This window comes from Vombatus ursinus, unplaced genomic scaffold (assembly GCF_900497805.2).
Source record: "Vombatus ursinus unplaced genomic scaffold, bare-nosed wombat genome assembly UNPS02014793.1, whole genome shotgun sequence".
Taxonomy (NCBI): domain Eukaryota; kingdom Metazoa; phylum Chordata; class Mammalia; order Diprotodontia; family Vombatidae; genus Vombatus; species Vombatus ursinus.
Window position 1 is genome coordinate 17718957 of NW_020954571.1, and position 24492 is coordinate 17743448.

Genomic DNA, 24492 nt, shown 5'->3' on the forward strand with positions numbered 1-24492 from the left:
TATATTCTTAACAATCTTTGTTAGGTACATGCAATCCCTTGCCAGAAGTCTGTCATCCTTATATTTTAATCCATGGTCCAGAAGTCCTAATTTTATTCTCAGACCTCACATGGATAAGAATATCCAATTGTTAACTTCTCAAACTAAGTTTTATCTTCTATATCCCTTGGCTTCAATGGACAACAATGAGGAAAACACAACCTATAGTCTTCAGTTTCTATGCAAGACTATATAATCTTGGGGGGAGGGCAGAACCAAGGTGGTGGAGCAAAAGCAATGACTTGCTTGACCTCTCCCCCAAACCTCTCCAAATACCTATAAAAATGGCTCTAAACAAATTATAAAGCAGCAGAACCCACAAAAAAGACAAAGTGAAACAAATCTCCAGCCCAAGGCAGCCTGGATGGTTGATCAGAAAGGTCTATTGCACTGGGCTGGAGAAGAGTCCAGTTTGGCGTGGGTGCACAGGCAAGGCAGTCCTCAGTGAACCTGGAGTAGGCATCAGAGGATTGAATCATGGGCAGCTGTGGCAGTTTCCAGACTTCTCAACCCATGAATGCCAAAGACAACTTAAAAGGTCAGTGGGAAAAGGCTGTGTCTGCTGTGAGAGAGAGAAGCATGTTCCCAGCCATCCCTGAGCATGGCCCCTTGGGGGCAGCTGCTTCCTAAGCTTCCAGCCCACAGACTGAGGAGGAATCAAGTGGCTGATCAGAGGGGGATTGTAGGGATCTCTCTGCTGGTGCAGGATTCTCTTGCTTTGCCCGTGCTTGGATCTGAGTCACAGTTCTGGGTGGTGGTCCTAGGGGAAGGAGGAGTGCTGGCGTGGTGGAGCTTGTAGTGGCTGTGGTGAGGATATCCACCTCACAGTTCCAAGACAGAAAAGAGTGCTTGTGGTCACTCATAGATTAGAGCACAGGTCAGGAAAGGAGTAAACACCTCATCCCTTATCATAGCACCTTGGAAGAACTGAAAATTTACAGGTCCCTAGAAGTATCTCTGAAAACAGCTGCACAAAACCCCCAAAGCTTGGGACAGTACATTCTTAACACTGGAAGCACAGTCCTACCTTAACAAAGAGTTTATAACTCAAGTAATTGACTGGGATCATGAGCAAGCAGCGCAAAAAGAACCAGACCATAGAATCTTTCTTTGGTGACAAAGAAGATCAAAAGATAGAACCAGAAGAAGACAACAAAGTCAAAGCTCCTACATCCAAAGCCTCCAAGAAAAATATGAATTTGTCCCAGGTCATGCAAGAGCTCAAAAAGGATTTTGAGAAGCAAGAGAAGTAGAGGAAAAACTGAGAGAGATGCAAGAAAATCGTGAAAAATAAGTCAACAGCTTGCTAAAGGAGATGCAAAAAATACTGAAGAAAATAACACCTTAAAAAATAGCCTAACCCAAATGGCTAAAGAGGTCCAAAAAGCCAATGCGGAGAAGAATGCCTTAAAAAGCAAAATTAGCCAAACGGAAAAGGAAGTCCAAAAGCCATGATCAAAAAAAGAGCCTAGACATCATCTTTCAAGAAATTATCAAAGAAAACTGCCCTGTTATTCTAGAACCAGAGGGTAAAATAGAAATAGAAAGAATCCACCGATCACCTTCTGAAAGAGAACCCCAAAGGAAAACTCCTAGGAATATGGTAGCCAAATTCCAGAGTTCCCAGATCAAGGAGAAAATAATGCAAGCAGCAAGAAAGAAATAATTCAAGTATAGTGGAAACACAATCAGCATAACACAAGATTTAGCAGCTTCTACATTAAGGGACCACAGGGCTTGGAATATAATATTCTGGAGGGCAAAGGAGATAGGATTACAACCAAGAATCACCTGCCCAGCAAAACTGAGTATAATCCTTCAGGGGAAAAAATGGTCATTCAGTGAAATAGGGGACTTTCAAGCATTCTTGATGAAAAGACCAGAGCTGAATAGAAAATCTGACTTTCAAAAGAAGACTCAGGTGAAACATGAAGAGGTAAACAGGAAAAAGAAATCATAAGAGACTTATTAAGGTTGAATGGTTTACATTCCTGCATGGAAAGATGATATTTGTAACTCATGAGACCTTTGTCAGTATTAGGGTAGTTGGAGGATAAAAATTATATGTAACTATATATATATATATATTTATAAATAGATAGATAGATAGATAGATAGATAGATAAATAGAGGGCACAGGGTGAGTTGAAGATGAAGGGGTGAAATCTGGAGAATAAAATTAAGGGGTGAGAGAGGATTATACTGGGAGAAGGAGAAAGGGAGAGGTAGAATGGAGTAAATTATCTCACATAAAGCAGACAAGAAAAGGCTTTTACAGTGGAGGGGAAATGGGGGAAGGTGAGAGGGAATGAGTGAATCTTATTCTCATCAGATTCGGCTTAAGGAAGGAATAATATACACACTCAATTGGGTATGCAAATCTATCTTACCCTACAGGAATATAGGGGAAAAGGGGACAAGAGAGTAGGGAGATGATAGAGGGGAAGGCAGATTGGAAGAGGGGGTAATCAGAAGCAAACACTTCTGAGAGGAGGGACAGGGTCAAAAGAGTATAGAATAAATGGAGGGCAGGATAGGATGGAGGGAAATATTCTTAGTTTTTTCGCAACATGACTACTATGGAAGTGTTTTGCATGAGTACACATGTATAACCTGTATTGAGTTGCTTGCGTTTTCAATGAGGGTGGGTGGGAGGTAGAAAGGGAGAAAATTTGGAACCCAAAGTTTTAAAAACACATGTTCAAAAAAGTACTTTCACATGCAACTGGGAAATAAGAAATACAGGAAATGGGGTATAGAAATCTATCCTTCCCTACAGGAAAATTGAAGAGGAAGGGGATAAGGGGTGGGTGAGATACAAGGGGGAGCAGATTAGGGGAAGGGGTATACAGAATGCATGCCATCTTGGGGTGGGGAGAGGGACAAGATGGGGAGAAAATTTGGAACTCAAAATCTTTTGGAAGTGAATGTTGAAAACTAAAAATAAATCAATAAATTAAAAAAATAATAAAAAAAGACTATATAATCTTGGACAATACTTTTTAGATTTTTTTATTTCTGGAAGCATTATTTGGGTTCATGTGAATAGCCAGAAGAGGAGAATAATCACCCATTTGATGATTACTATGGGAACCATAGGATGGGAAATTCACTGTTATTTTCTTGGATAAATACTTTGGGAAGACAACAATACTCTTTATTGTTGTTAGGTTGACAAGTGGCTGCCTCAGTACTCTTGAACAGGGAATCATTAACCACCACCACTCTTTGCTTCTTTCTCTGCCCTTCACTCCCACCTGACATCTTAGATGGCTCTATTGTATCATTCCTTAGACGATAATCAGCTTCATAATCCTCAAAGCATCCAGTTCTCTCCTTTTTAGGAAGACCCACAAATCTCTTTTTTTAAATTTCTAGGTGTACAGCTGTTCTTTTCCTTCCTTTCCTTTCTGTAATACTCTTCTGCTTTCCATCCTCCCAGCAATAGTCAATGCATCCCCTTAAAATTTTGTTCAATTCAGTTCTTATACCGCAAGTATGATTTTATTTTGTCCAGTAGATGGCAGCAGTATCATGGGAAAAGGTCATTCTGGCTCCCATTCAGTTTACCCAATGCTTAATAAGCATCTCTGTTCTTTCATAGACCTTACATTCTAGTATGAGGATAAGACACAAACACAGATAAATATAACACAATGTAATAGGTGATTAGTTCACCAGAGAAGCATAAAGTGCAAAATAAAATGTAGTGGAGGTGGTAAATGGAGAAGTAAGTAGTTTTTGAATTGTGGAGATGTAGGTAGGCTTCCAGGGGGTATTTCAAAATTAAGCATTTTAGGGGCAACTAGGTGGCACAGTGGATAGAGTACTGGCCCTGGACTCAGGAGGACCTGAGTTCAAATCTGACCTCAGACACAAAATACTCACTAGCTGTGTGACCCTGTGCAAGTCACTTAACCCCATTGCCTAGCCAAAAAAAAGGCTTAGTGCACTTTTGGGGGCAGCGAGGTGGTGCAGTGGTTAGAGCACCAGCCCTGAAGTCAGGAGGACCTGAGTTCAAATCCGGCCTGAGACCAAACACTTCACACTTACTAGCTGTGTGACCCTGGGCAAGTCACTTAACCCCAATTGCCTAAAAAAAAAATTAAGCATGTTATTGAAAACTTAATAGTCAACATCAGTACAACTTCTTAAACTTATTTCAAAACACTTAGACTTCAATTAATTAATTTCAATGAACAAAATATCATAACTTTCTCCCCATGTCTATTATTTCTAATCATCCAAACTTCCTCCCTCCATCCCAAATAAAAAAAGTCCCTTTTAACAAATATGTGTAGTCAGACAAAATAAATAAATGCACTGACCATGTATAAGAAATCATGTCTGGTTAGGCATCCCTTGTCTATCATCACCTCTCTGCCAAGAGGTAGAAGATACATTTCATTATCAGTTGCTTGAAGTAATGATTATTTGTTCCTTTGATCAGGTCACTCAGAGTTATTTCCCTTCACATTATTGTTGTGGTAACTGAGCAAACTATTCTCTTGATTCTGCTACTTTATTCTGCAACAGTTCATACAAGTCTCTCCATATTTTTGTGAATCTATCATATTTCTCATTTTTTTATTGCAACCAGCTCAAAACCCATTTGAATAAGATTCTTTTCATTGGTGGAGAATGTTACTCAATGTTTCAATAATAGCATGAGGGGAGGAATTGAGGAGAGCTAGAGAGAAGAGAAACCCTGGTCTTCTGGCTTCTACCTTTGAGAGAGAAAACACATGGTTCCAGATTCTCTTCAGGTCACTGAAAAGAGAGGAGGAATCTGGGAAGAAATCCATATGCAGAAGAACCAGGACCTCAATCATGTTCCTAACCTCAACATAATATAATAATCATAGCTAATAGCTAATATTTATATAGTGCTTATGTTGTGTTAGATGTTGTGCTAATCACTATGCAATTATTATCTCTTTGAACTTCACAATAACTCTGGGAAGGAGGCATTATTATTATCCCCTTTTTACAGTTGAGGAAATTGAGGTAGACAGAAGTTAAATGGTTTGTCCATGGTCACACTAGTAACTATCAGAGGCCTGAATTTGGACTCATCTTCCTAACTGTAGGCCTGGCATTCTATCCACTGTGCCACCCCTTGGGTGAGGTCTGACATTCTCTCTTGATTGGGCTGAGAAATCTTGCTCTCAGTGGGAGAGCCAATTCACTTTGTGTATGTTTTGGTACATAATTAACAGTAAACTTCCCCTGATTTCTGTTGCTATCAATTTAGATAAATGCATTTTGTTTGCTATTTTCTGCATGCGTTCTGTGTTGAACTGGCATTTGGTGGGAAGGGAGTCAAGCCTTGGATACATAGCATGGAAGCACTTTTTCCCTGTTAAGGGATAGCAAACAAGAGCTCACCTTGGACCTAAAAATTATTTCCCCTAAACTAACAGTGTTCAGAGGAATAGATAGATGCAATTCTAGAGTGGTAGCCCCAGTCTCTGAGGAGAGGAGAATGGTCAGCCTCTGGCTCCAACTTTCTGCTTTGCTTCTTGGCAAGAATCAAACTTGAAGAAATTAGGCAGAGGAGACTCTACAGATATTTATTCATACGTCCCTGTGAGCCACATATAGACAGATTTGTATAGACACATATAATCTACATGGACAACATGCATGAATGAATAAATGTATACAAACACATATTTATGTATAAAGATACACAAAGTATTTTAAGAAGGAGGTTACTAGAGGGGGCAGAGCCAAGATGGTAGAGGGAAAGCTGTGACTTGCTTGAGCTCTCCTGGTAAACCCCTCCAAATACCTATAAAAAATGGCTCTAAACAAATTCTAAAGCAGCAGAACCTACAAAAAGACAGAGTGAAACAAATTTCAGCCAAAGACAGCCTGGATGGTTGATCAAAAAGGTATATCGTGCAGGGCGGGGAGAGGAGCACAGTTTGGCATGGGTGCGCAGGCCACAGTGAACCTGGAGCAGGCCTCAGAGGACTGAATCGTGGGCAGCTGTGGTGGTTTCCAGACTTCTCAACCCACAAATGCCAAAGACAAGTTGGAAGGTCAGTGGGAAAAATCTGTGACTGTGGTGAGAGAGGAGCTAGGTCTCAGCTGTAAGTCTCAAGCGTGGCCAGGGCCATGGCTGTTTCCTGAGCTTCTGGCCTACAGACTGAGGGGGAATCGAGTGACTGATCAGAACAGGATTGCAGGGATCTCTTTGCCAGTGCTGAGGCAGGAATCTCTTGCTTTGCCAGTGCTTGGATCTGGGTCACAGTTCTGAGGGGAGGGTCCTGGGGCGAGGAGGAACACTGGTATGGTGGAACTTGTTGTGGCAGTGGAGTGAAAACACCTCGCCCCTTATCATAGCACCTTGGAAGAACTGAAAATTTTCAGGTCCCTAAAAATATCTCTGAAAACAGCTATACAAACACCCAAAGCTTGGGACAGTACATTCTCCACATTGGAAGCAGAGTATCACCTTAACAAAGTTTAAAACTCAAGTAATTGGCCGGGATCATGAGTAAGCAGCACAAAAACAGGCTATATTATCTTAATTTGGTGACAAAGAACATCAAAACATAGAACCAGAAGAAGACAATGAAGCCAAAACTCCTATATCCAAAGCCTCCAAGAAAAACATGAGTCAGTCCCAGGCCTTGGAAGAGCTCAAAAGTGATTTTGAGAAGCAAGTAAGAGAAGTAGAGGAAAAACGTGAGAGTGATGCAAGAAAAGCATGAAAAACAAGTCAACAGCTTACTAAAGGAGACCCCCAAAAAACTGAAGAAAATAATACCTGAAAAAATAGCCTAACCCAAATGGCAAAAGAGGTCCAAAAAGCCAATGAGAAGAAGAATGCCCTAAAAAGCAAAACTGGCCAAATGGAAAAGGAAGTCCAAAAGATTACTGAAGAAAATACTTCCTTAAAAATTAGAATAGAGCAATTGGAAGCTAGTGACTTTATGAGAAATCAAAACATGTAAAACAAATCCAAAAGAATGAAAAATTAGAAAACAATGTGAAACATCTCACTGAAAAACAACTGACCTGGAAAATAGATCCAGGAGAGAGCATTTAAAAATTATTGGACTATCTGAAAGCCATGATAAAAAAAAAAGAGCCTCTACATCGTCTTTCAAGAAATTATCAAGGAAAACTGCCCTGATATTTTAGAACTAGAGGGCAAAATAGAAATTGAAAGAATACACTGATCTCCTCCTAAAAGAGATCCCCAAAGGAAAACTCCTAGGAATATTGTAGCCAAATTCCAGAGTTGCCAGGTCACGGAGAAAATATTACAAGCAATTAGAAAAAAATAATTCAAGTATAGTGGAAACACAATCAGCATAACACAAGATTTAGCAGCTTCTACATTAAGGGACCACAGGGCATGGAATATAATATTCCAGAGGGCAAAGGAGATAGGATTACAACCACAAATCACCTACCCAGCAAAACTAAATATAATCCTTCAGGGGAAAAAATGGCTATTCAGTGAAAGAGAGGACTTTCAAGCATTCTTGATGAAATGACCAGAGCTGAATAGAAAATTTGACTTTTAAATATAAGACTCAAGTGGAATATGAAGAGGCAAATGGGAAAGAGAAATCATAAGAGACTTATTAAGGTTGAACTGTTTACATTCCTGCATGGAAAGATGATGTTTGTAACTCATGAGACCTTTGTCAGTATTAGGGCAGTTGGAGGGAAAAAATTATATGTATGCATATATAGATATAGATGGATAGATAGATAGATAGATAGATAGATAGATAGATAGAGGGCACAGGGTGAGTTGAAGATGAAGGGGTCATACCTGGGGAATAAAATTAAGGGGTGAGAGAGGATTATACTAGGAGAAGGAGAAAAGGAGAGGTAGAATGGGGTAAATTATCTCACAAAAAAACAGAAAAGAAAAGGGTCTTACAGTGGAGGGGAAATGGGGGGAGGTGAGAGGGAATGAGTGAAACTGATTCTCATAGGATTTGACTTAAGGAGGGAATAACATACACTCAATTGGGTATGGAAATCTATCTTACCCTACAGGAAAATGGGGTGGGAAAAGGGGACAAGAGAGTAGGAGATGATAGAGAGAAGGGCAGATGGGGAAAGGGGGTAATCAGAAGCAAATACTTCTGAGGAGGAACAGGGTCAAAAGAAACAATAGAATAAATGGGGGGAGCAGGATAGGATTAAGGGAAATAGAGTTAGTTTTTCACAGCATGTCTACTTTGGAAGTGTTTTGCATAACTGCACATATATAACCTATATTTAGTTGCTTGCCTCATCAATGAGGGTGGGTGGGGAGGGAAGAAGGGAGAAAATTTGGAACTCAAAGTTTTAAAAACGCACTTTTAAAAAAAATGTTTTCACACGCAACTGGGAAATAAGAAATACAGGAAATGGATTACAGAAAAATATCCTGCCCTACAGGAAAATTGAAGGGGAAGGGGATAAGAGAAGAGGGGGAGAGATAGAAAGGAAGGCAGACTATGGGAAGGGTTATTCAGAATGCATGCCATCTTGGGATGGGGGGAGGGGTGAGATGGGGTGAAAATTTGGAACTCTAAATCTTGTGGAAGTAAATGTTGAAAACAAAAATATAAATAAGAATTACCATAAAAGATATAAAATAAAAAAAATAAAAAAATTTTAAAAAAGAAGGAGGTCACTAGAAATTTATGAGGTGGAAGGAATCAGGACAGTGCCCTTGTAGATTGTGAAATACCTAAGCTGAGGCTTGAAGGAAGTAATGAAGAATAGCCTGTGAAAACATGGAGACAGGACACAGAATATCATGTATGGTTAAAATCTGGTAGTTTTGTTTGGTTTGTTCATAGAGATTATGGAGCAGAGTAGTGGTCAATCAAGACATTAAGTCAATTAGCATTTACTATGTGACAGACATTGTGCTAGAGTAGAGATAAAAAAAGGCAAAAAACAAAATAAAACTAAACAGCAATTAAACAAACAACCAGCTAAAACAATCAGAAAGCAAAAAACAACCATTTCCTGTTCTCAAGAAACTTAGTTTAGTGGTGACAACATGCAAACAATTATGTAAAACAAGATAGACACAAGACAAAGTATTGTAATCTCAGAAGAAAGGTACTAAGATTAAGTGAGACTGGAAAGGTGGGATTTTAGTTGAGATTTGAAGGAACCCAAGACAGCCAGAAAGTAGCGATGAAGAGGAAGAACTTCAGGCATATAGGGCAGTCAGTGAAAAAGTATGGTATCTGAGATACAGTGTCCCTGGATCACCACATATGTATGTGAGTGTGTGTGTTGGGGGGGGAGGAAGTAAGATGTGAAAAGGCTGTAAAAGTAGGAAGGGATCAAGTTATTTCTAGGCAATGAGATTAGAAATGACATGGAAGAGTATAGTATGAGTCCACTCCTTTATGAATTCTACATTTTAGGCAAAATGATTTCCTTGGTCTTCTCCAAAGGTGATACTTCACTTCCTCCTTTCATGCCTCTGTATAGACTTTCCCCATGCTTAGGTCTCCCATTGCATGTGAGGTCATTTTCAGTCATCCTGATTTATATCTTGCCACTGGACTCAGATGGCCCTGGAGGAGAATGTGAGGCTGGTGAATTTGCACAGCCCTCCTTTACTTAAATCCAATTTACTCGCATGTCATGGCATCACCTTCCTGATGCCATGGTCCTCTTCAAGAACAAAAGAAATAACAACGGACAGTTCCTACTCATTTTTTAATTTTTATACTTCCTTGCTTCCTTCAAGACTTGGTCCATGTACCATCTTCAATAGAAAACATTAAAATGACCCCAAGATATATTATCTGTAAATAGTTGTAGCTGAAAAGGGGGTAAAATAGCTTCAAAAGAAGACAATCTGTATCAGAGATCAAATAGAGCTGGGATGGTTGCTATGGAAATGCTTTTATATACATTTTATTTTTCACAAAATGCCGCTAAATTGTTGATCAGGAAAGAAGTGGGAAACCTCAAATAGAAAGATAAAAAAACCACAACACAAACAGCTAAAGACTTAGCTGGCAGGAAAACTGAAGATGAGTGGAAACACATTCTTGAAAATAAGTGTGATTATGCTAGAGGGTGATCCTGCCATCACATAACTGTTTTTTTCCTTAATTTTCATGAGACAATACCCATCCATCTTTCTAACTTCCCTATTTATGTTGATAGCATTAATATTCTCTGAGTCAACCCCAGATGATAACCTTTAGAATCAAAACTGATTCTTCCATTTCTCTTAACTACCCACACCTAGGCATTAGCCAAGTTTTAGTTTTTGTCTATCTTTACTGCATATCATGGTCTCTCCCCTTCTTTGAAGTCATATCTTTAACACCCCAGTTCAAACCAGCAGCACTGCTAGCCTAGAATACTACAGAAGGCTTTCAATGGAGTTCCCTACTTCTAGTCTTTTTCTTCACCAATCTGTCACCACACAACTGCTATATTGATAGTCCTAAACCCAGATGTGACCCTGTCACTCATGTGCTTAAAATTCAATTTAATCCATTTATAAGTATTTTTGAAAAGTCCTTTGTACCAGATACTATGCTGTGCACTAGGGATACAAATACTGAATTGAGACAGTCTATGATCTCAGAGAAGTTATATTCTTTTAAGGAGTTAGAGTTTATAGTGAAATAAATATAGAGTGTATACAAAATAAATACATGGTGTTTTGCAGGCAAGAATATTAACAACTGAAGGAATTAAGAAGGTGGTGACCCTTGACCTGACTTTGAAGGGAGTCAATGTTCCAAAAGGGAGAACATTTTAGGCATGAGGGGTAACTTGTGTGAGGTATGGAAGGAGGATATAGAATGCTGTTTAAGGAAAAATAACTGGGCCGTTTTGGCTAGAACATAGAGTGCTAGAATAAAGGGTGGTAATCTATAGTTAGCTTGGAAAGGTAGATTGGAGATAGACAGTGAAGGATTTTAAATGTCAGAAGCATTTTTATTTAACCCTAAAGTCAAAGGGGAAACACAAGTTTTCTTGAGCAAGGCAGTTACATAGTCTTTCACAACATGACTATTATGGAAGTTTTAATAATATCAATTTGACATCTGTTTGGAGGAGAGGGGAGAGACAGGAGGCAAGGGGATCAATTAGGAGACTATTGTAATCTTTCAGGCAGGAGGAGATGAAGAGTATTGGGAGAGATGCCAAGGAAATAGAATCTACAAGACTTGACAACTGATTGGATTTAGGGGTGGAGAGTGAGGAGTTGAAGATGATGACTTCTGGATTGTAATCTAGGCAATTAGAAAGATGGTTGTGCTCTCAATAAAAAATAGGAGAGTTAGGAGGAGGGTTAAGTTTAGGAGAAAGAGTTTTGTTTTGTACATGTTCAGTTTGTTGCCCATAGAACATCCAACTGTAGAGGTCCAGCAAACAATTGGAAATGTGGCAATGGAACTTAGACAAAAGATTAAGGTGGATGTATACATTTGAAAGTCATAGCCATAGAAATGATCAATTAATTCAGAGGAGCTGATAGGGTAACCAGGAAAAAGAATAGAGAAAGAAAATATGAACCAGAGCAGAGTTCTGGGGTACATAGTATCAGAGTTAGCACTTAAAGGACAACCCTACTAAAATCAATAAGGAGGGATTAAATAAAGTATGAATGGATACCTCTTGTTTCCAGAAATAGACTCCTTTGTTGGATATAGAAAGTTCTTCACAATCTCCAGCCTATCTTTTTTTCTTTTATAAAAAAAAATTAATTGATTAATTTTAGTTTTCAACATTCACTTCTGCAAGATTTTGAGTTCCAAATTTTCTCCCCATCTCTCCCCTCCCCCAACCCAAGATGGCATGCATTCTGAATACCCCTTCCCCCAATCTGACCTCCCTTTTATCATCCCCCTTTTCTTATAACCTTCCCCTTCTATTTTCCTATAGGGTAAGATTGATTTCTATACCCCTTTGCCTGTATATCTTATTTCCCAGTTGCATGTAAAAACAATTTTTAACATTTGTTTTTAAAAGTTTGAGTTCCAAATTGTCTCCCTTCCTCCCTCCCCACCCACCCTCATTGAGAAAGCGAACAATTTGATATAGGTTATGCATGTGTAGTCATGTAAAACACTTCCATAATAGTCATGTTGTGAAAGACTAACTATATTTCCCTCCATGTTATCCTGCCCCCCCATTTTTTCTGTTCTCTCCTTTGACCTTGTCCCTCCTCAAAAGTGTTTGCTTCTGATTGCTCCTCTCCTAATCTGCCCTCCCTTCTATCGTCCCCCTCTCTCTTATTCCCTCCAACTACCCTAATATTGAGAAGGGTCTTGTGAGTTACAAATATCATCTTTACATGTAGGCAAGTAAACAGTTCAACTTTGCGATTTCTCTTTCCTGTTTGCCTTTTCATGCTTCTCTTGAATCTTGTGTTTGATAGTCAAGCAGTCAAATTTTTTATTCAGCCCTGGTATTTTCATCAAGAATGTTTGAAAATCCTTTATTTCATTGAATATCCATTTTTTTCCCCTGAAGGATTATACTCAGTTTTGCTGGATAGGTGATTCTTAGTTGTAATCCTAGCTCCTTTGACCTTTAGAATATCATATTCCAAGCCCTCTGCTCCCTTAATGTAGAAGCTGATAAATCTTGTGTTATCCTGATTGTGTTTCCATGATACTTGAATTATTTCTTTCTGGCTGCTTGCAATATTTTCTCCTTGACCTGGGAACTGTGGAATTTGGCTATAATATTCCTAGAAGTTTTCCTTTTGGGATCTCTTTCAGGAGGTGATTAGTGGATACTTTCAATTTCTGTTTTATCCTCTGGCTCTAGAATATCAGTGCAGTTTTCCCTGATAATTCCTTGAAAGAAGATGTCCAGGCTCTTTTTTTTGATCATGGCTTTCAGGTAGTGCAATAATTTTTAAATTCTCTCTCCTGGATCTATTTTCCAGGTCATTTGTTTTTCCAATGAAATATTTCACATTATCTTCTTTTTTTTTATTATTCTGGTTTTGTTTTATAATTTATTGATTTCTGATAAAATCATTAACTTCCTTTTGCTCCATTCTAATTTTTAAGGAATTATTTTCTTCAGTGAGCTTTTGGACATCCTTTTCCATTAGACCAATTCTGCTTTTTAAGGCATTCTTCTCCTCATTGACTTTTTGGACCTCTTTTGCCATTTGGATTAGGCTATTTTTTTAAGGTATTATTTTTTTCAGTATTTTTGTGTGTCTGTTTTACCAAGCTGTTGACTCATTTTTCATGGCTTTCTTGCATCACTCTCATTTCTCTTTCCAATTTTCCCTCTACTTCTCTTACTTGCTTTTCAAAATCCTTTTTGAGCTCTTCCATGGCTTGGGACCAATTGATATTTTTCTTGGAAGCTTTGGATGTAGGATCTTTGACTTTGTTGTCTTCTGCTGGTTATATGTTTTGATCTTTGTCACCAAAGTAAGATTCTATAACTGAGTTTTTTTTTCTTTTTTTCTGTGGTTTGTTCATGTCCCCAGCCAATCATTTGATTGAGGTAGGGCTATGCTTCCAGTGTGGAGGGTGTACTGTCCCAAGCTTCAGGGATTTTGTGCAGCAGTTTTCAGAGATATTTCTAGGGACCTGTAAATTTTCTGTTCTTCTAAGGTGGTATGATCGAGGGTGAGGTGTTTACTCCTTTCTTGGTCTGTGTTCTGGTCTATGAGTGACCACAAACACTCTTTTCTGATGTGGGACTGTGAGGAGGATTCCCTCTCACTGCTGCCACAAGCTCTGCCATGCCAGCACTCCTCCTTGCCCCAGTACCACCACCCAGGACTGTGACCCAGATCCAAGGTTGTGCAAAGCAAGAGAATCCTGCCTGAGTGGCAGCAGAGAAATCCCTGCAATCCCTCTCTGAAGAGCTGCTCTATCACCCCACCTTCTGTGGGTCAAGAGCTCCTGAAGCAACTACTGCCACTGTGGCCACCACCCCCAGCTGCCACCCTAGGGCTCTTCGAGGGTCAGGGCTGCAATGAATTCCTTTCTCACCTAGTTCTGACAGACCTTTCCTACTGATATTCTAAGTTATCTTTGGCATTTGTGGGTTAAGAAGTCTGGAAACCACCACAGTTGTTAGTGATTCAGTCCCCTGAGGCCTGCTCCAGGTTTGTTCTGGCCCCATCTTTGCCTGCATGGCCCATGCGCTTCTTCACTAGCCTGGAGCAACAGACCTTTTCCATCAACTGTCCAGGTTTTCTTGGACTGGAAATTTGTTTCATTCTGTCTTTTTGTGGGTTCTGCTGCTCTAGAATTTGTTTAGTGTCAATTTTTACATGTATTTGGAGGGGTTTGAAAGAGAGCTCAAAACAAGTCACTATTTTTACTCTGCCATCTTGGCTCCATGCCCCCGCCCCAGCCTATCTTTTCTAGACTGAGTACACATAATTCTGCCTCACTTCTTCTATATTCCAGCCAAACTGGTTTATTTACTATTCTCTGTAACTGAATACTCCATTTCCTGCCTCAGAGGTGCCTTTCCACAAATTTCTCTCCTTTCTCATTTCTGTCTCTTGGAATCCATAATTTTATTCAAGATTCACCTAAAATTCCACTTTCTACTTTACTGATTCTTCCTTACATACCAAAATTTATATTTATAAGCTTTGCATTTATTTTTAGACTTACTTATTTGTATATGTGTTGTTTCTATCCCGAAGAATGTAAATTTCTATTTTCACTTTTGTCTTTGTATTCCTAGCACCTAGCTAAATGCTTTATAAATATTTGTTCAATTGAATTCAATGGATTCCAGTCAAATGGAAGATGACAATTATTATCACTATATTACAAATTAGGAATTAGTACAGCCATAACTAGAACTTGGTCATCAGCCCTCTGACAGGCACAGCTCCCCCAACAAAGAGCTGACTTAACTTTTTCACTTAGTGTACCAACCTGTGAAAGAAGGCAAGCAGTGCCACACCTCCTCTTTCCCTACTGCCAGATGGCAAGCCAGCTGTCTAACTAGTTTTCACAGCTCTCAAATACCACCAACAAACTCTCTTTGGCATTTCAAATTCCTTTCCTTATGTAATAGGGCAGCAGTTGTACTCTGGATTGTGACCCCAAGTTCCTGGGATCAAAATCTATTCCATAGGCTGCCTCTAACCCAGACGTACACAACTAGGCAGTAGATAGGGGCCAAAATTAAAATAAGCTAAATTCTTCAGGCCACAGATAGGTTTTTAGTGGCTCACTTTCCAAGTAAAAAGTATAATTAATTATTAAACTATTTTGCAAATAAACTGTATTAGAAAAGAAATTTCAATGAATATCAATTAATTACACTTATTCCTTAAGATTTTTATTTATCATGAAATTGCTCCTCTCAGACTAGAGACAGACTGATGATGCTTGGTTTCTGTGGGTCACATGACAAACTGGAGAGAGTATGCAGAGGTAACCTACCAGTCAAATTACATGACAGGCACAATAGTGTCTAGTGGAAGTGGGTTAAGCAGGGAGTGGACAAAGCACTTACTACATCTTTACTTTCTTTTACATCCTCTACATTTTTTGTGGGCTGCTCAAAATCTTTTGGTGGGCCACAAGCAGCCTGTGGGCCATATATTGTGCAGGCCTGCTCTAACTTCTTTTCCACTGTTGCCTGCAGAGGGTACGATCACTCACGGGCTCACTGACCGCTGAGCACCTTTCCCTGTATACTCTCTTCTAACTAGGATGAAAAACAGATGAGATCTAAGCCCTTGAAAGTGTTTCCCTGAGCCTTTGGTATTGTTACAATCTAAAGACAGACCAGACCTGCTTGGGGTCACATAATGCCCACACTACTTGGTGCTTCTTTTATTGGAAATATAAAAGAAGGAATGAAAATGGAGTCAGGCAGAGGTTAAATAATAACTTCTTATAACCTTTTCAACTTTACTAAAAAAATTCATATTCCTTACATAATTTAATCTTCATTAGAACCCTATGATGTAGGTGAGACCAGTTACTGTCTAAATTTTATGATTGAGGCATTGACTCTCTTAAGGTCACATAAACAGAGCAACAAAGTGGGAAGATGACCTTGTGAAAGGCTATCTAAGAGCCATTGACTAGTATTTGTATGGCATGATTACTGTGCTCCTCTCCTACCTGGTTGGCTCCCTTTGGAAATGCTCCAGCTTATCACCATCCCACCTAAAATATAGCACCCAACACTGAAGGCAGTACAATAGAAGTTATTTGACTGGGGTATAATACAATGCAACTACCACTGTGTTTCAGGCTGTCATGGAGCACACTAGATTTATACTGGATTTGCCCCCCATGAAAGCCACATGTAGATATTTTCCACATGAATTGTTGTCTAATCATGCTCACATTATCTTGTAATTAAGATGGTCATGAGGTTTTTATTTTATACAAATTTATTGTAATTTCCGTGGACAAACCCAGGTATTTAAGCAAAGAGCAAAGAATATAAGAAAAGGAAATGAGAAAAATGAACATGCAAGATAAAAAAAAGAAGGAAAAGGAAGTGTAAATGATTATTTACTACATGTTTCTCATTTCTCAAAAGTTCTGTGAACTTCTACTAATTATTGATTTTCAACTTGCTCCAAAAGATGAGGATATTGATTTGAGTGTAGTAAGCAAACAATCAACAAGTATTTAGCAAGTACCTGCTCTGTTCTGGGAAATGTGTTAGGTGCTAGGGCTATAAAGTTCCCACACTGTCCCTTTTTTCATGATTTAAAAATCAACCACCCCCAACAACTCTCTTTACTGTGTATATAAGTTTAGCAAGCATGTTTACCATCTAAGACTCATGATACTCCTTCTCAAAGTTCTAGGTTTACACCTAAGTGGGTAGCTTTTCTTTACTGCTATCAGCTTTAGTTTACTCTGACCCCCCCATTGTTAGCCACCAGCAAGTCACTAATGCCCAGCTTAAATTTAAATACTTAACATCATTTAGCTTTTAGTAGGGATATTTACTTCTTTTTTAAAAAATATTTTATTTTTCCCCTAATTATATGTAAAAAAATTTAAAACTTTTTTTGTAAAATTTTGAGTTTTGAATTTTCTCTTTCCCTCCTTCCCCTCAGAAGCAAGCAATTTGATACAGCTTATACATGAGCATTCATGCAAAATATATTTCCAAATTAGTCATGTTGTTAAAAAAACACTGACCAAAAAACACCCCAAGAAAAATAAAGTAAAAAAAAAGAAGGTATGCTTTGATCTGTATGTAGGCTCCAGTAGTTCTTTCTCTGGAGGTAGATAGCATTTTGTATCCCAAATCCTTCAGAATTATCTTAGATAATTGCATTGTTGAGAATAGCTAAGTCATTCACAGTTGATCATCATGTAATATTACTGTTACTATGTACAGTGTTCTGTTTCTACTCACTTCATTTTGCATCAGGCGATGTAAAAATTTCCAGGTTTTTCTGAAAGTATCTTGCTTGTCATTTTCTTTTGCACAATAGTATTCCATCAAAATCATATACCACAACTTGTTTAGTCATTCCCCAATTAATGGACATTGATTCAATTTTCTATTCTTTGTCACCATTAAAAGAACTGCTGTAAATATTTTTGTATGCATATGTCTTTTACCTTTGTCATATATCTTTTAAAGATACAGACCTTGTAGTGGCATTGCTGGGTCAAAAGGTGTGCATAGTTTGATTGCCCTTTGGACATAGTTCCAAATTGCTCTCCAGAATGGTTAGATCAGTTAGCAGGTCCACCAAGAGTGCATGTGTCCCAATTTTCCCACATCCTCTCCAACAGTTATCATTATATTTTTCTGGTATATTAGCCAATCTGATGGGTGTGAAGTGGTGCCTCAGAGTCATTTCTCTAATCAATAGTGATTTAGAATATTTTTTCATATGACTATAGGCAGCTTTGATTTCCTCATATGAAAACTGTTCATATCCCTTGACCAATTGTCAATGGGGAAATGATTTGTATTCTTATAAATTTGGTTCAGTTCTCTATTTATTTGAGAAATATATAGTTCTCTATATATTTGAGAAATGAGACCCTTAGCAGAGATACTTGGTATAAAAATTGTTTTCCAGATTTCTATTTTCCTTTTAATCCAATTATCCATTTTACATCTTGTAATGCTCTCTATATCTTGTTCAGTAAAAAATTATTCCTTTCTCCACAGATCTGACAGATAAACTATTTCATGCTCTCCTAATTTGCTTATGTTATAGACCTTTATATCTAAATCATGCACCCATTTTACTTTATCTCGATATAAGTTGTAAGATATTGGTTTATACCTAGTTTCTACCATAATGTTTTCCAATTTTTCCAGCAATTTTTCTCAAATAGTGAGTTCTTATCCCAGAAGCTGAGGTCTTTGGGTTTATCAAATACTAGATTACTACGGGCATTTACTACTATGTTTTGTATACCTAATCTAGTCAACTGATCCACCACTCTATTTGTTAGCCAGTACCAAGTAGTTTTGATGTTCTGGTATGGCTAGGCCACATTCCTTTGAATTTTTTTTATTAATCCTCTTGATATTCCTGATCTTTTGTTCTTCCAGATGAAATTTGTTATTATTTTTTCTAGCTTTATAAAATAGTTTTTGGTTGTTTGATTAGTATGGCACTGAATAAGTAAATTAATTTAGGTGGAATTGCCATTCTTATTATATTGACTTGACCTACTCATGAGCAATTGCTATTTTTTCAGTTGTTTAGAGATGATTTGATTTGTGTGAAAAATGTTGTGTAATTGTGTTCATATAGTTCCTGGGTTTGTCTTGGCAGGTAGACTCCCAAGTATATTATATTTTCTACAGTTATTTTAAATAGAATTTCTATTTCTATCTCTTGCTACTGGGCATTGTTGGTAATATATAGTAATATTGATGATTTATGTGAATTTATTTTATATCCTACAACTTTGCTAAAGTTGTTAATTATTTCAAATAGTTTTTTAGTCAATTCTCTAGCATTCTCTAAGTAGACCATCATATTATCTGGAAAGAGTGATAGTTTTGTTTCTTCATTGCCTATTCTAATTCCTTCAATGTCTTTTTCTGCTCTTATTGCAATAGCTAACATTTCTACTACAATATTGAATAATGGTAATGATAATGTGCATCCTTGCTGTACCCCTTATGTTACTGGGAAGGCTTCTCTGTTCTCTGCAGTGGAGTTTGAATGCTTGGCAGTTTAGCTCAAGAAAAGACCTCAGTGGCCAGTACCTCTTGCCAGGTAATCTTCGTGATCTTCCTAAGACAATTTGAATGTATTAATTGTTTAAACTCTCTATTTCTTGTTCTTTTAACTTGGGAATCATATTTTTGCAGTTATTCATCCATTTCATTTAAGTTGTCAATTTTACTGGCAAATAGTTGGGTAAGATAGTTTATAATAATACTGTATTTCTTCTTCATTGATTATGAATTTACTTTTTTCACTTTTGATATAGACAATTAGGCTATATATTTGATTCTTTAATGGCCCCTAGTTTTATTTATTAAGTAAAAATTTTAAGTTTTTAACTCTTTTTAGCTAATTTCTTTTTTGAATTCCAGTGTTTCTATTAAGGTGTTTAATTTTAAATAGTTATCAGTCTTTTAGTTTTTTTTAATTGCACCCCCAATTTGCTGATATGTTCTATCTCTCTCTTCTTGATCAAAGTGTTTTGAGTTATAAATTCTCCCCTAAGGTCTGCTTTGCCTGCCCATCTAATTTTGCAGTGAAATTGTTGATCATTTCTATGATTTGTTACTTGACCCATTGGGTCTTTATGATTAGTTTATTTAATCTGTTTAACTTTTCTTCAATGACTTATTATTAAATATAACTATTATTGTATTGTCTTCAGAAAAGGATTTGTTTAATACTTATGTTTCTCCCCATTTGTTTGTGACCTTTTTAATGCCCTCATACATGGCCAAATTTTGTAAATCTGTCCCTACTTTCCATAATCGATATGCACCTATATGTATATGTGATATTCACATATATATATATATATATATATCAGTTTAGGTGGACTTATATAACTATATGTTTATGTAAGTATATATATATGCACATATATATATCTGTATATATACATATATATACATTTATACATACATATCTATTTCTCAGTGATCACCAGAGATTTTCTACAGTTAATAAATGTAATTTATTAATTTAATTTTTAATTAATTAATTTAATAATGCAATTTTTCTAAATTCTATTTTCTAAGATTATATTTAGGTCCTTAACTTCTTTCTTTTGGGTTAGATTGTCTGGCTCTGACTATCATTACAGTTTTACTATCTATTTCACTTTGTAATTCATTTAACTTTTTCTTTAGTATTAAGAGGCTATGCCCACCATTCAGTGAATATATGTTAAGAATTGCAATTAAGTCATTATCTATTATCTTTCACCAAAATATAGTTTCCCTGTTTATCCCCTTTAATCAAGTCTAATTTTGCTGTTGCCTTCCCTGAGAGATTCTGTTTTGTATCAGTTAAATTATAATAGATTTTGCTCCAGTCTCTTATTTTAACTCTTTTTAGATTTTAACATCTAAACTCCCTTTTAGTTAAGGCTTTCAGGGAGCCCCCAAATTCTTAAATTGTCTCTTCCTGATCTATTTTCCAAGTCAGTTGTTTCTGATATGAGATAACTTGCATTTTATTTTACTTTTCAATCCTTTGACTTTATTTAACATTTCTTGTTGTGTTATTGAGTCATTAACATCTGTTTGGTCCAATTCAATTTTAAGAGAGTCAGTTAACTTGGGTAAGGTTTTGTACCTCTTATGCTAACTTGTTATTTCTCTTTCCAAGATTTTCTTCTGAAGTTTACAGGGTAATGTAGTCTTAGCATCCTCAGGAGGAATAGCACTTCAATAGTGTAGGCACAGCAAAGATGGCTCCATATCGCCAAAAACTTCACAGTTGGAATCTGGCTTCTATATCCATCACTCTACTGAAACAGCTCTCAAAGATTACCACCAATCTCTTAAGTGCTATAACCAATGGCCTGTTCTTAGTTTTCATTCTCCCTGATTTCTCTGGAGTTTTTGACTCTTTTGACAGTTTCCTTGACTTCCTTTTTTCTTGACTTCCATTATATAGCTTTTTCTTAGTTCATTTTTAACCTATTGGAACACTTTTAAAAAATTTCTTGGTTCATCATCATTCTTTCATATGCTATGAATCACTGACTCCTAAGGTTTTGTTCTGATATCTATTTTCTTCTCTATGCTCTCTGCTGTTCTCATATACTCCTGCGGGTTTAAACATAATATTTATGCAAGTGTAACAGAGGCAGCATGGTTTCATGGATAGAGAGCTGGTTTCTGAGTCAGGTCACCTGAACTGAAGTCTTTCCTCTGATTCATACTGGCTGTGTGGCCATGGGCAAGTCATTTAACCTCTGAAGTAACTTTCTAAGAGTGTAAATTACAGACATGCTTCTGATCTACACTGGTAAAAGTAGTCCCCTCTCCTGGGAAATATCCCTACACCAATGAAATTAGATATACTTTTTTTCATAAACTCTTCTATAGTATTTTGAATTATGACTAATTGAATTATTATTCTATTTTACTAGACTTTTAGCTTCATAAAGATGGGGTGTTAAACTTTGTATTCTCCCTATCCCCCAGAACAGGGCTGTGCACACAGTAGATGCATTGTTGGTTGATTGATTTACCTTAAGGGAGCCTAGTTGTAAGAGAAAGGAGGCTGGTTTTTGAATCCAGATGACTTGGGTATGAATCCAGGCTCTACCTCTGACTTTGAGTACATCATTTGCCATCCCAGGAACTTAATTTCTTTATCTGTAAAATGATAGAGCTGGGCTAGATAATCTTTAAAATCCCTTCCCAATCCCAGTCCTATGATTCTAAGTTACTCTCTTTGTGCTGAAGGGAGCTCATCTGACAAATGGAAATAGTAATCCTTGCCATCTGTCTTGCAGGACTGCTGTAAGAATCAAGTATGACTATATATTTGAAAGTACTACAAAAAGTACAATGCTTTTCACAAATACAAGGAATTATTAATCTTCAGCTGTGATTCTTATATAACTAAGGTAGTATGAAGTGTTTTAAAAAGAACCAGGATTTGTAATATTAGATCTTCCTCTAACCAGAGGTTTTCTTTGTTTCATGGAGTAAAAGGATCTGGGTTTTTTTTTTCCATGTTGCCACCTAGTGCCACCCCTGGGTACATACTGTTCCTTGAATAGGCCATATGGACGTGCAGGACACCCTAAAGGTCACAGGTAGTCCAATGTCTTCATATGTGTCCTTCTCTGAGTTTCTGGGCCTACCTCTGGTGGGGTACAGGGTGAGTGGGGTTGGAGTGGAGAATCTGTGTCTTTCTTCTTTCTCTGTGGCTATGACTTTTTTTTTAATCTCCTACATCTTTAAAATTTTTTTAAAATGTTTTCAATGAACAAAAATTTGTTTTCTTTACCTCTAACCCCTCAACATTGAAAAAAAAGAAAATAAAAACCTTTGTAACAAATTATGTATAGTCAATTAAAACAAATTTCCACATTGGACATGACCAAAGATCCTATGTCTCATTCAGCACCTCCAACTTCATCAGCTCTCTGTCAGAAGGTAAGTAGCATGCCTTCACCATCCATCCTCTAACATCATGGTCTGTTATTACAATGATGAGAGTTCTTAAGTCTTTCAAAGTTGTTTGTTTTTCACAGCATTGCTGTAACTTTATAAATTGACCCTTGGTACTATTCACTTCATTCAAAATGATTTCATGTCTTTATAGGTTTCTCCGTGAAACCATTCCTTTCATCATTCCTTATGGCACAATAGTATTTCATTACATTCTCATTCCATTTCTCAGTTTATGGGCACCTCCTTTAGTTCTAGCTTTTTGCTACTGGGTTCTTTTCCTCTTTCTTTGATCTTTTTAGACTGAGTATGCCGTAATAGTGGCATTGCTGAGCCAAAGGTTACATACAATATATGAATTTTTGGACATAGTGCCAAATTACTTTCCAGAATGGCTAGAACAATTCTTCTTTGGTTCCTTTTTAAAAGCCAAGTCCAAGGACCACCTTGAATGTATAAGCCCTATGATTAATGGGTAACTCTTTGTTACTGTTTCGAGTTAGTGGGTCAAGGGGAGTTTGCACATTGGCCAGAGAAGTCATATTCTGTCCAGGAGATAGTTGATGAATATATTTTGTTTCGGAGCTGGGCAACAATAGGGAAGTGAGTGTGGAGATCATATTCTATTCCTTTCTGTCTCTAGTGCCTAGCCTAAAGAAAAGGTGTAGGGTTGGGGAAGTGTCTGGTGAACAGTATAATAGCATTATTAAATACTTAGGGGATAAGCAGATGTCATTAGGAGGAAGAAAAAGACAGAAAAGGGGGTTTAAGGTGCTTCAAAAATCAGCTTCATAATTTTCCCTGTTGCTGGCTATATGTTGAGGTGATGGAAAGAGTAATGGAGATCTGGATTCAAGCCTTAACTCTGTTACTTCCTGTGCAGGTTTGTGAAAGTCGTTAAACCTCTCAGTCCATTAACTTATTTATCTGCAAAATATGAATAAAAATACATGCACTGCCTGTCTCAGAGTTGTTCTGAGATTGGTGATTTGAAAACTCTTTTTCTAGAGTAGGTGTTTCTAAGCCATTTTTTGGCTTTCAGTAAACCTTCTTGTACCCCCTTGTGCAGTATGATAGGAGATAAATTCTAGGTTTGTCATGAATACAAACATGAGAAAAATAAAGAGATTAATTGATTTTTTAATAAAGAAAACTTTATGTGGTAAATTTTTTAGTATAAAATTATTGAATGTTTATTAGAACACAATCAAATAAATTAGTGAGATCCTTGATTCTGTCTTTTCAACCAACAGTTTTATTCTTGCTTTAGTTTCTGAAAGAGTCATCCACTTACCATGTTCATTGTCCTTTTTTTTCCTTCCTCGATTTGGATTTGATTGAAAATAAGGCTGACTCCTTGTTCACAGAAATGAATAGTTATAAGTGGCATCAAAACCTCTGGAAATATTTCAATTGGATAATACAATTATTTAGCCATATTCCCCTTACCTACTTAACAAGCTTCTCCTGTCCCCCTGTGGAATACATGCATATGAGATTGGGAACCCCTATGTTAAGGGAATGTGAATTATTATTTCCATTCTGTTGTGATTATTTCAATTTGTTTTCCAGATATTATTATTATCTCAGTAAACTTTTGATCAGAGGAGTTTCTTGATCAGTTTGATACGCTTACTGTAATCACAGGACTATTCATTACAACCAGAAGGAATCTGAGAGACAATTTAGTTAACCTCTTTCATTTTATACATGAAGAAAATGAGAAGTTAACACACTTGGCCAAGGTCATATCAGTAATAAGTGCCAAAGTCAAAATGTAGGCCTTTGCTGAGACCTTTAATCATACATATTCCTCTCTATAGATGGTATTGATATACTCACTGGTGTTTTTTAAGGGAAAAAAAAGGAAATGCTCGATTAAAC